Source organism: Centruroides vittatus, unplaced genomic scaffold, assembly GCF_030686945.1.
Source record: "Centruroides vittatus isolate TY-2023 unplaced genomic scaffold, ASM3068694v2 contig_1048, whole genome shotgun sequence".
NCBI lineage: Eukaryota > Metazoa > Arthropoda > Arachnida > Scorpiones > Buthidae > Centruroides > Centruroides vittatus.
In genome coordinates this window covers 439,580-452,216 of record NW_027120676.1, presented here as the reverse complement: position 1 = coordinate 452,216, position 12,637 = coordinate 439,580, and the positions used below count along the sequence as shown (strand labels likewise).

The 12,637-nt window shown below is 29.5% G+C and overlaps 1 protein-coding gene across 1 annotated transcript in view; it reads right to left on the bottom strand.

Annotated features, from left to right (window-relative positions):
* The window catches only part of fw (furrowed), a 56,857-nt gene that overhangs the window by 26,288 nt on the left and 17,932 nt on the right, over positions 1 to 12,637 (bottom strand). The gene's annotated exons all lie outside the window — the stretch shown is intronic.

The window sequence follows — 12,637 nt, the reverse complement described above, 5'->3', positions numbered from 1 at the left end:
TATTTTATTAATTTTACTCATAAAATTTTTATACTTTTTTAATAAGGATGAGGTCCCATATTTGTGTCTAATTGTCACCTCTCTCAAAGCTAATTCAATAAAGCAAATAGAAACGATAGTAGGGCCTTTATAGAACACTCAAACCTATATTCACTCCTGTACCACTGTGAATGAAAGTAAATTCCTAAATGTTGTGTATACATATGTACTGTACGAATGCATTTGTCAGATTCATATCTTTATCCTTGATTGAGTTTTTCTTCATTTATTTATTTATAGAGGTAAGGGGACCAGGACACCTGTACCCTTGGTTATGCTACTAACTTGATTATTATTTATTTAAAAATAAGTTCAGCATATTGAATAGAAAAATCATAACAAAAATATTGTAAAATCACATCATAATCACTTGATTGTTTAACAGTAATCTGTGTACACCAACAAACATTGAATTACAGTATTAATATATTGTACTGTATGTATTTTTCTAACACGTCCTTCATTGCTATTGTTGTAGCCTAATTGTTAAGGGAAGGAATGGTGATTACATTACAATTTATTAACCTACATTTATTGTTTTATTGAGACATTGTATATAAAATTATTAATTTACATTTAAAATATTACAAAAGTTTCCTATTGATTTTAATTTTCTATTTTACGTTCACAGCTGAATTTACATAGCCTATATGCTAAATACAAGATACAACTTAGGGCCTCATGCTGTTAGGGCCTCGTTCCATCTTTATTAAGAAAACATTATGTGATATCTACTATTACTCGTGTTCACACATGTGATGTTTCCTTATTACGTAAGACTATTCAAAATACATGTGTAATTTTGGTCTTATCCTATTAATTAATATCGAAGGCCTCTTCTATATTGTAGCTTGGCTCACTATTCGATAGAATAACAGAGCAACTTTTAACTAGGGCCCACTATACTAACTACAGTACTAACATATCTTGGACCACTATTTCGTAGAAAAGAAAAACTTTTCTATGTCATAGAATAGGGTTGTATCGATATAATTTTTCCGAACTACGGCCATTTTTTATGTTCCTATTAGTGTCCGTTGTTCAGGGGTTTCGTTATATCGTATATTTTATTTATTTAGTTATTTCCAATAAAATTACATTTATGAACGTAGTTTTGCAGATGTTATTTATAAGATTAAAACTATATTTTTTCCCCCGATGTATTTGTATAGAAATCCAGCAACGAATTGCGTAACTTATCTGACAAGAGTTAAAATTGTGTGTGGTGCCATCTGTTACGAGATTTTATTGAAAAACTTTTAATATTAATTATTATAAAACGGCAAAAAGCTTTATTTTGAGGGTAGAGATGAGTTTTATACAAAAAAAAAAAAAAATTGTAAATGCTAATAATGAGTAAAATCTTCATTAAGTCCGACCCTACTTGAGATATGACACAACCCTCATCTTTCCATCCTCTCAAATTTAATCACTAAAATTTAATAGCACCAATGATTTAATACACAAACTTCCCTGCAAAATTTCAGATATTTTCGACAAAAGAAACAAGAGTTATTAAGTTTTAAAATGGGTGAACAAAATTGTGCTCCCCATACACATAAACATTCATATATACAGAAAAATCCCCCCAAGACGTTTCAAGGTTCCGAATCCAAAAAGGTAAAATCTTGGTGGTTCATTTTTTGACCGATCGCCATAATTTCCTTTTGGGAAAGTAAAATATTAATTTTAGAGTAGAAAACAGTAAAAATTGAAAATTGTATTACCTTTTCTTTCTAGTACAACTGATTTATTTATTTGTTAAAAAAATAAATGTATAGCGAATTCGAAACTGATAACTGGTTTTGTGGCATAATTTTACTGTATTTTATTTTATTTTATTTTATTTTAAGATAAGTAAATACTTGTATTCCAGGTAGAAAAATATCAAAATTATCTTTTCAGTTTTTACCATTTTTAAGTTTTAAAATTAACATTTTTAGACAAGTAAACCTAAAAAATAAAACTAGCGATTTAATCTTTCAAAATATACTGTAAAAAATCTAATTATAGATAAATTTTTCCTGATGAAAATTCTAAAATTCGAATCACGAAGCACGAATAACGCATATATAAATAGAATTTTAATTTTTAAATTATAATCAGTGATGGTTCCAGGCACAGTTCAGTACTGCGCCAGTGCACCCTAAGCCACACTAGCAATCTACGGTTCCCAGATATGGCCCAAATTTAAATTTTGACCATATCTGGGGTCCAAATTTGAGGCCCCTGTTGGTGGGGAATCCAGTCAATTGCCCTTTTTGTCCATAGGATAACGCGCCACTGATTCAATTTCACCCACAACTGGAAACAATCCGCAACGAATTTATTGCAATAATAATCCTGCCATAATTTAATAAATAATAAAATCATTTATTAAATATTAAATCAAATATACAAGCAATTGTAAAGAATTTTTTAATATTTATTATCATTTGTTATTGTGACATTGAGAACGGAACACCACGGTCCATTTATGAAAGGTGGAGATATTTTATTCTGTATCATATTGAAAACTTCACGGACTTTCTGTTTGAACACAAACAAATCATTATATGTCGAACCACGACCCAGAAAAATGCTTTAAAAACTAGTATGTGAACTAGGGTAGGGAAAAGAAACCATGCCAGACTGAAAAGAAAACCTAATGGAGCACGAAAAGTATTGTAATTTAAATATTTCACGAACGTCTTAGCTCCGTTTTTTTAACTTTAAAACACACTGAATTTCTAATGAAAACATTGTAATTAAGCTCGATTTTATTTAGCTTTCGAGCTCATTAAAGTGAATTTCACATTAAAGATACTCTCATTTATATAATTCTGTTTACTACAATAGAATTTTGTGTATATCATTCATTGTGTATGCCTGTAAATTATTTCTTTTATTCTCATTTTAGCTTTAAAAAATGAAATCTTCAGTAAAAATTATATTTAAAAAGTGACAAATTCTTCAAGTAAAATAAGAATTTTGTGTGTAAAATTAATCCCATTTTCCTACTTCAATTTTAACTTTAACAGGTGAAATTGTCAATGAAAACAGTATTAAATAAACGAAAAATTGCAATTAAAATTTTTCGTATTTATTATCAAAGCTAATTAAAACAAATTTTTTATTAAAAATCGGGAAATTTATATAATTCAATCTTTAATTTACCACAAAATTTGTGCAGGTGCAAAAATTACCCGATTTTAATTTAAAAATTGAAAGATTTTTAATGACTGAAGCATTAAATTACATGGAAAAAAACCTAATTAAATTTGATCACACTTATCATCTAACTTTAATTAAATTTAATTTCAAATTAAGGATCTTGTAATTCATACATTTCCATTTTTAAATGATTTTCGTGAGCGGCATTCATTTTATATACAATAGATTACTTCTTCCACCGAATTTCTCTAATATATGACTGTATTGTGACGGCATTTTTATCTAACAAGCTTATATACATAAAATTAGAATTTATAACGTAATTCTTTATGGTTGCATGCGTCACAAGCCATGACCAACGAGACAAGAGCAGTGACCTCACAGTGAGGAGGAGGCCTAATTTTCATACGTGACACCTGCTGGATAGAAGTTGAATGGCCTTCATGTGATGAAGGTGCCATCCACGAGTTGGAAAAAAAAAATGGTGTGGGAGTCAAAATAATTCATAAACTTGTATATAATACGGGTCGACATCTGGTTTTAGCTTTACGTGATTAATACTTCAACATTTTCTATCGTAAAGAGGAATAATTAAGATCGAATTTCGAGGAAGAAACGTTAGCTTTGACGTGGATATTTTTATTAGAAATTAAATATTAATTTTATATTTTAAATGATTCTGTGAAATCTAGTTTTATCCAGGCCCAGACAGAGAGGTAACAGCGAGGTTATTTGGTCTGACTCTGGGTTTGAAAGACTAAATTTTGGGACCTGATTGTGTGAAAAACACGATTTTGAAGTGATAGAAATAAAAATTTGTTTCGATAAGGAGAAAAAAAAAGCTGTTTTTTGGGGGGTCTACATCACTTTAGTGTCGTGTTTTTTTATATAAAATATTAAATTTTATGACCCATTTCTATCCAGACCCTAGTTGGTAAGGGTCTGGACCAGTCCTCCATTTCATAACTTTAAAATCCTGTTGAATTTTATACGAAAACTCTCGAAAATTGCACTATGATTCAAAATTAACCGTACTTTATTCTTGCGTGATCCAAGTAACTTATATTTATGAATATGAATTTGAAGGTTTGTAATTCATGCATCGAACAAGCAAAAATTCATTCTGAACAAATTTCTGTATGCAATAGAAATACTTTAACAAGGCCACAAGTTACTCTCTACAATGGTTAAGCGACATTTGGGCCTCCCTGTATGTATATAAATAATGTTGATACAAACACCAGTTTTATTAAGCGTATAATGATACCGTGCTTAAATATCATAAACACAGTACAAGAGACGGATTTAACATTAAAAGAAAAGTGCATTAAACAATTGGAAAGTTTTAAAAATAAGGTGACCTTCACCGAAAAACTGGAAATAATCATTTTTTGACACAGTTTAGAAAGTATTTGTTTAGTTTAATAGCGATAAATTCGCAAAAATTGACCGAATTTTATAAATGAATTCAACCATTACTTACAATGCACATTGAGTCATTATAGTAAATTCAATTTTTTTAAAAAATTTATTTAATAAATTATATAGACCATAGAAATGACTAATTAGTTCATAAAAATGTATCCCGCTTTATTTTTAAATAAGTTAAATAGAAAATAATAAATATATTACCCCCAACACTCGTAAAGCCCTCTTAACTTAAGCACTAGCAGTTTTTAAATTAACGCAGGCACCAACACTTTGGTCCGGATATAATTATAATCCATTACAGGCAGGGCTTAATCCCAAATAGGGTCTGGCATGATGAAGTATGCATGGATAAGAGGTAAAGAATTGATGAATAAGAGATGTAAAATGCAAGAGTAAGGGTAGGAAAGACATAGATAAGAGGCTAGGAATGCATGGGTAAGGATGGGAATGAAGTTCTCAACTTGTGCTGCCCATAAATTATGAAAGTTTGCACTATGATGACTTATAACGTCACAAATTAAATCACTATAATTTATGGGAAGTCATCATGGTGCAAACATGGTGCAAATCAAGTAGACATTAGGAACCTCGTTCGAGTCCGCATCCCCCACGACTATAGACTTATAATATATATGGAGAGTTCAGGAAATTAAATTAGCATTGAACATTTATCAATTAAAAATATGAAATAATAATAAATTAACTATTAAACTAAATTTATTTATGTTATCTTCGTTAAATTAAAACTTCCTTAATTGAAAATACCAATCATTACTACGCTGAATAATTTAAAAAAATTATATATAAAGTTTAAAACTCGTCTGAGTTAAATCGTAGTTTTACTTCATGTAATTTCTTATTAAAATTAAACTTTGTATGAAACATAAGGAATCTCGTTTTTATATACAGGTTTACAATAGAAAATGTCAAAAAATCCGTCACAAAACCAAACCAGATGTTCCAATTTAAACACAAAGTCGTACTTTCTTATCACGTGCTTCACATAAGAAATTAAGTTTTGAGGGCCCTTCTACACCCGGGGATTAGGCCAAATGCCTCTATTGCTCCTATGCCTGAAAGTAACAATAACATCATAATTCTTAAAACTAATCGATTTAGTAAGCGAAAAGAATAAGTCATTAGGCAGGTTCCGCATCAAAGATTAAATTGCAGATATTTCATGATATTGTTGTACTAATTCCTGTAATTAAGGGATAAAACTTCAATCGATTTACCAAACAATTTCTAAAACTAAAATACTTATTATAATAGCTCAATACAGTAGACAGAAAGATGTATTAAAAATTTCCGGGTTCGTAGTACGTTCGAAGCGGAACGTTGTTGATTATGATGCTTTATTATAGGTAAAATGGCAACTTAGATAGTTTCAAACTACGAAATAATTTCCTTTTTTCTTAGTTCTTAAATAAAGAGAAGACCTAATTCCCATCTATAAATGTTAAGCGTTATTTTAAACATAATGATTCATCCATCACGTAAAGGAAATTCATATGATAACTAAATTGTGAATATTAAACTAGTTATATTCTCATTGAGATACTTAATATCACTATAGAAAACAATGAAAGTTTCGCTATTATCTTAAAGACCGGAGCCCGTCTTTAAGATCAATGGCTCCCGTTAGAGGAATCATTTAAAAAAAGGCATAAAGGTGGGCACCCATTTTTATTAGAAGCGTATAGTCTTAGTTTGTAAATTAGTTCGTAATGACGGGCGTATGAATGGCTCCTTTATTAGGAGCCATCCATACACCCGTCATTACGAACTAATTTACAAACTAACGTTAATTTTGAGTACATAAAAGTAATTTGGAATGTAAAATGAGATAAATTTCAGAGAAATACAAAGAAAATTTTAAACTTTTTGAGTCATTGCAATCTACGAAGTCATGAAAAAATATATATAGCTATATATATATATATAACTGAATAACTGAATCAATGAAATATTCATGAAGTATACAGAATTTATGTTTATATTTCTCAAATTACATAAAAATCTATGAGCTGAGCTGATATTATTCACGTGAATATCTTCTATTACGTTTCGTATCTTTAATTTGTGTTTTAAGATTGTGATGTTGAATATAAAGGGACATATAGACAAATATATACTCTGAGTTAATATGATATGCAGATCTGCTTACGAAATAGAATGGAAACGGAACGGAAAAGAATCACTTGGATGATTTTAGCTCGTTCGCAGATTTATCAGGTAAATTCTCAAGAACGTGTCGATATTCACTGTTAATATTTTAATGTGAATACCGACAGGTTTTTGACAGTTTGCCCGGTATCGATAAATCTGCAGACTCGTAAAATCATCTACGTGATTACTTTCCGCTCCGTTTCTATTCTGTTCCGTAAGAAAATGATGGTTCATATCTACAGATTTCGTTTCATCAGAGGCTGTGATGTGAATATATTAAAGTTATCTAACACAATATCACATTTTTTAAGGTAAAATATGGGGAAAAATTATACAAGACGAAGTTATTTAAATACAAATTTAAGTTTCTTAAAATTATTTTTTCTAAATTAATACTTAAAATATTTTAACAACTATTCTTTTTTTTTAATAATCCATACCTGTAGGAAGGAAAGTCCTTTACAACATATTGAAACAATTATTAAATATTTAAATCACTACATAATTATAAAAGACTAAATTACTATCTTGTTCATAAACTTTATTATTTACAAATCTTTGCAAAAAGTACTGAATTGCTTGCACGGTTTTAACTGAATTTCCGGCTGACTTTATATGAAGATTTGATGGCAGTTAGAATAAATAGTGGATGGACTATTATATTTTAACGACGGTAACCGTGAGAAAACCTTAAGGAAATCTCATTGAAAAGTTTTTTACGTAAGAACAAAATTAAATAAAACTATTGATGTGGCTTTCACTGTGTATACATGTTACAATATCATAATTAAAGATAAAAATTAATCAGAAGTGATCTTCAGAATGTCTACGTTAGCAACATTACCGTATACTTCTCTATATAACACATTTAATTAAAGAAACGTCCTTCGTACTAATGATTAAATGTCATATATATATATATACATACATACATCTATTCCTTCCGGCATCACAAATTTTCAAATGCAAGCTTGTTAAAGTTATCTTCCGGCAAAAACTCGTTTCCTGCCTTTCATTTATACAATAATCTCTTTTATGGAAAATAACTTTAGTGTGAATAATTTATATTTGGCATCAACAGCGATTTCATTAGTTAACCTGTTTAACTGGAGTTTCCTTTCGTTTGAGTTGTTCCCCAAGGTCTCTGTCCTTGAACGCCTTCTACTCTTTTCCTCATTCTTACTCTCCTATTGAGTGCAATTTGGCTTTGAATAGCAAAAACTAAATGTTTTCCTAAATGAAAATCAATAGCAGACTTCTCAAATATAACTAATAATTATAAATTAAACAGATGAAAAAGTTTTGTTTCAACGTGATAGCTAGCATGTAGAATTTTACACTGATACTATATATTTGAAATAACAAGTTTTATACATCACTTTTCTAATATATTCCATTTTTACACAATCCTAAATCCTAACAGTATAACGATTAATGGACACAATCAAATGAAAAACAATATCACGAAGCTCTGATGCTATGCAATGGTGCGTTACAGCTTCATGAGAACAAGGTAAATTTCAATTAGAAGGCCCCGTGTACAGTGTTTACTTCAGACAATTTTCTTCGAGGGAACTTTTGGAGAAATATTTTCTTATAAAAGATTGATTTGGGGTCTCTTTTTGGTGGGTCCCCAAGCAATTGTTTTTTTTGTCCATAGGATAACAAGCCACTGATATTATGTAGTAGTATGGACTACACGACAGATCAATCTTATTCATTATGAGTGAGTTTAGTAACGATATGATATTTATTCCTATATTTTATACAGTTTATGTTCGAAATGTAAGGTTATAATTTATTTGTAAATTTTATAAATTAGATCAATATAATGTAATTTAATCGAAAGTGGAAATAACACACTAATAATGTTTTAATTTAAAAAAAATTATCAAAGTAGATCACTGTTTATCATGATCACTTGTCACCTTTATCTGTAAAAATTAGTTTGTAAAACAAGTAAAAGATGTTCAACTGATTTATAATGGCCGACAAACACATCAAACACTATAGTTCCCCTCCTGTCATCCATTCAATGGTCTGGAAAATAATTATCAGAACCATCTGTGAATGAACATAACTAAATTAGACTCCAGTATATTCCATCCCTATAAAAATAAGAAGAATTTTTGACTGATCCATTCCTTTTATATGAAAATATAAATTTTATATCACATTTATTTTAGAGTGCCATCATATTTCTTCTCTTCATAAGAAATCCAATTAACCTAATAATAAATTTCATCTCATATTAAAAATATAGCATCTTCAATTCAAATAGATGGATAGATGTAGATAGATAATACAACTACTAGGAATACAATACTAGAAGGAAGAGTTCTGGACAAGACCAAAAGACTTAAAAAAGCATATCGAACAGATGAAAGTATAGTATCAAATCATACAGGAAATAGATTGGCTTGATGGACTAAAGCAACGGAACACGGGCAATCTGCCAAGCGGGAGTCTCTTGGGAGCGACTTCTATTAGAAAGTGACGTTGTTTAAATATTAGACAAGTGAAGAAAATCCGGAATTTAGTGGTTTTATCCACTCGGTCACTGGCAAGTACCAGGAAACGAAGATGAAAGCACAAGATAGAGAGAAATGAACATTATTGAGAAGTTACCAGTCCAGAACAAATGCAATTAAAAAACACAAGAAAGTACTTCTAGTGTGTATATCACATCGATTTCATCACTGCTGTGTTTAAACTATTATAATCTATTACTTAGTTTATTTTTCCTATTATCCTTATCATTTTTTGCTGTTTTTCTTTTAATTCATATTTTTATTTAAACTTAATTCTTTTAATATTCTACCATTTAATATTACATAAAATTCATTTTTAATATTAAATCAATACAGGAATTGTATATCTCATAGAATATTTACAAATCCTGAATATACATTATTATACAGTATATATAATTGCATTTATAATACAAAATATAATTAAGTATTGCTTAATTGTTTAAATAATTCTTAAGAATTGTCTGTTATTTTATTTTTATTTACAATCCTCACGCAAATAAAAATTAAAATTATTAATTTAATAGTTTTTCAAACGGTTTAACTTCTCTTCTTTTTTAAAAGGAATTTATTTAAAAAATACCTTTAGGGTAAAATAGGTTAAACCTTCAAAAAATGCAAACCGAGAAATAGGATCTTAATGGGCAATTTTTAAAACAAGCAGACCTGTAAGGATCTGTTTCACAAAGTTTGTGATGACCCTATATGACGAATTTTACATTTTAGATGAGGTCCTATATTTGTACATAAAATGCACTAAGTTATTCATCCCTATCCTCATCGAAAACACATTCTCCCTATTCACTGGCGGATTAACCATTAGTCTAAGTAGACTTAAGCCTAGGGGCCCGGAAGAGAGGGGCCCCCGGAGTGCTAAGAAAAAAATGGTTTAATTGATGTTATTACAACAATTGACGTTTTTCTTTACGCAACTTAATGCAACTTTATCCTATTCAAAAAGAATAAAAAGGGGAAAAGGTCAGGAGACCCTTACTAAATCTCAGCTTAGGGGCCGGGTGGTAGTTAATCCACACCTATATCCTCAAAAATGCAAACTTGACTCTATATTGGTCTGTTTCCAAAGTTTGTATTTTTAGAAACGGGCTAAAAGTCTAGTTGGTCTGTTCCTAGACACAGAGAAGCCCTAAAATTTAGTCTTATATAAAATCATGATATACGAGGAATATAAATTAAGAAATCTTTTGATAAAGCGGTATAAACCTGTTTTTCATTTGCTTTATTGATATATTCACATAATTTAATGGCTTCTGGAAAGGAATGGGTTGCACAATTGAGATTGTTCAAGCCCCATTTCATTTCATTCGACCCTGAATCGTAGTGTAATTCAATTACTTTCGACTAATCATTGAATAAACGAAAATAATCGAAGAACTGATAATTATTTTATTTAGACAGAAAAATATTTTGTATTTTTAATATAAATTGTGAAAATGATTCTTTTGAATTTATAAAATATAGAAAAAAAAATACCATTAAACGAATTTTTCCCCCTCTACAAGTAGAAGATGTAAATCGTGACAGACTTATAAATATCTGGAATTAATTAAGATCATAAACAAAATATGAAATTTTCTTTATAGTGTAGTAATTTTCAAAAATTTAACTTGATTATTTTTATAAAATTAATATAAAATGTTGGGAATTTCTTCCCTGTATGTATGGATGTTAACGTGTATGAGGGCACGATTTTGTTTATCCACTTTGAAGCTTAATAATCCCAGTGTCTTTTGTCAAAAACTTTTGAAATTTTGCAGGGAAGTTTGCGTATTAGGGTAAAATGTTTCTAGAAGGTTTCAGGAAAACCGGACCATTAGTTCGGGTGATATGGCCCCACCTCTTAATATTTCCCGAACCAATCTGATAACAATTGTTAGGTTTGAAAACAGATAAAGAATACTCCGAATTTCCAGTAAGAACGTTTCCATCTTTTTGTTTTTAGTTTTTTCAATTACTTTTATTTAAAGAACAAATGTCGTATAAAAACCTAAAGACTAGTTTAGAAGATAAATTCGACTGACCTATATCACTGATTGATAAAGGAAAGAGCATAGAGTAGGCTACAAGTTGTTTAAATGGACTAGGTCATTGAATTATCAACCGGAGATAAAAAAAATAAACGATCACAACGTTGTTGTTCGATAGGAAAATGTGACTTATTCTGTATCCAAACTTTGTAATTCTCTGCTATATAATGTCCTATATCAAAATAGTCCGTATGATCTTATGTCATGACCTGCATAACGTCACAGGTTAACCTGTATAACCAGATTTTTATTCTAAATCGTTTTCTTGTATATTCAAATATTTCAAATATATTCTATTCTTGCATTTTTAGGTCGTTTTTTTTTCTATTCAGAACTAGAAAAAAATGGCATAAAAATTTACTGTAAAGTATACAAATATGAAAGACAATTTAAATATGACATTAAACAAATAAAATGATTGTATGTTTTTTTTAATTATTAAGTTTTAGGGATGGCCCCACCCACCCCGTAATGATATCTCACCGTTGAGTACTCATGACTAATGGTTGTGTTGTAACGTGATGACTATGAAGAATATGAAGTCAGTGCCGGATTGAGACTTGCTATAGCTCTATGCTTTACACCAAATAATAATAAATTTTTAAACATTAGACGTAAACTCTTAATGTGTGTCTTGTTTAACTGATGTATAAATCCTATCCTGTAGAAGTTGGAGATATTTACAATGGCTATTGTAAATACTTTATCTGAAGCTCAAATTACTTGCGTATACGCATAATAACGACTATAATATCTACTATAATGACTAATGATAATTGCTGACCAGTTTCTTGTAAATCTCAAACGACATAACCTTCACAGTAAATAGGAGCATATCCTTGAAGGAGAAGAGTAGATACCATGGAGTTATCCACTTGCTAAATCTATTGAAAATACTGTTATTTCACTAATAATTTCATTTAAAATTTAAAAAATATTTTTAAAGGTTCCATTTTATTCTCGAAATATAAGTACAAGTCAGGTAAAGAATACAAAAAGTAAATAAAATTTAAGAGGCAAGATTAAGATGGTATGACTATAAGATGCGTACAGTGTGTATAGAACTAGTGAAGAAATTGATACTAGTGGTTTATTCGTGAACAATAAGTAAAAATGGCACTGCTTTGTTATGAAAAATAAGTGAAAACAGTACTGGTTTGTTCGTGAAAAATAAACGATGGAGACGTTATCGGAGGTTAATTGCAAGCATATGTGTATACAATTAACATAAACGTAATACTTATACATTCAAACTTCGATTTAGCACCA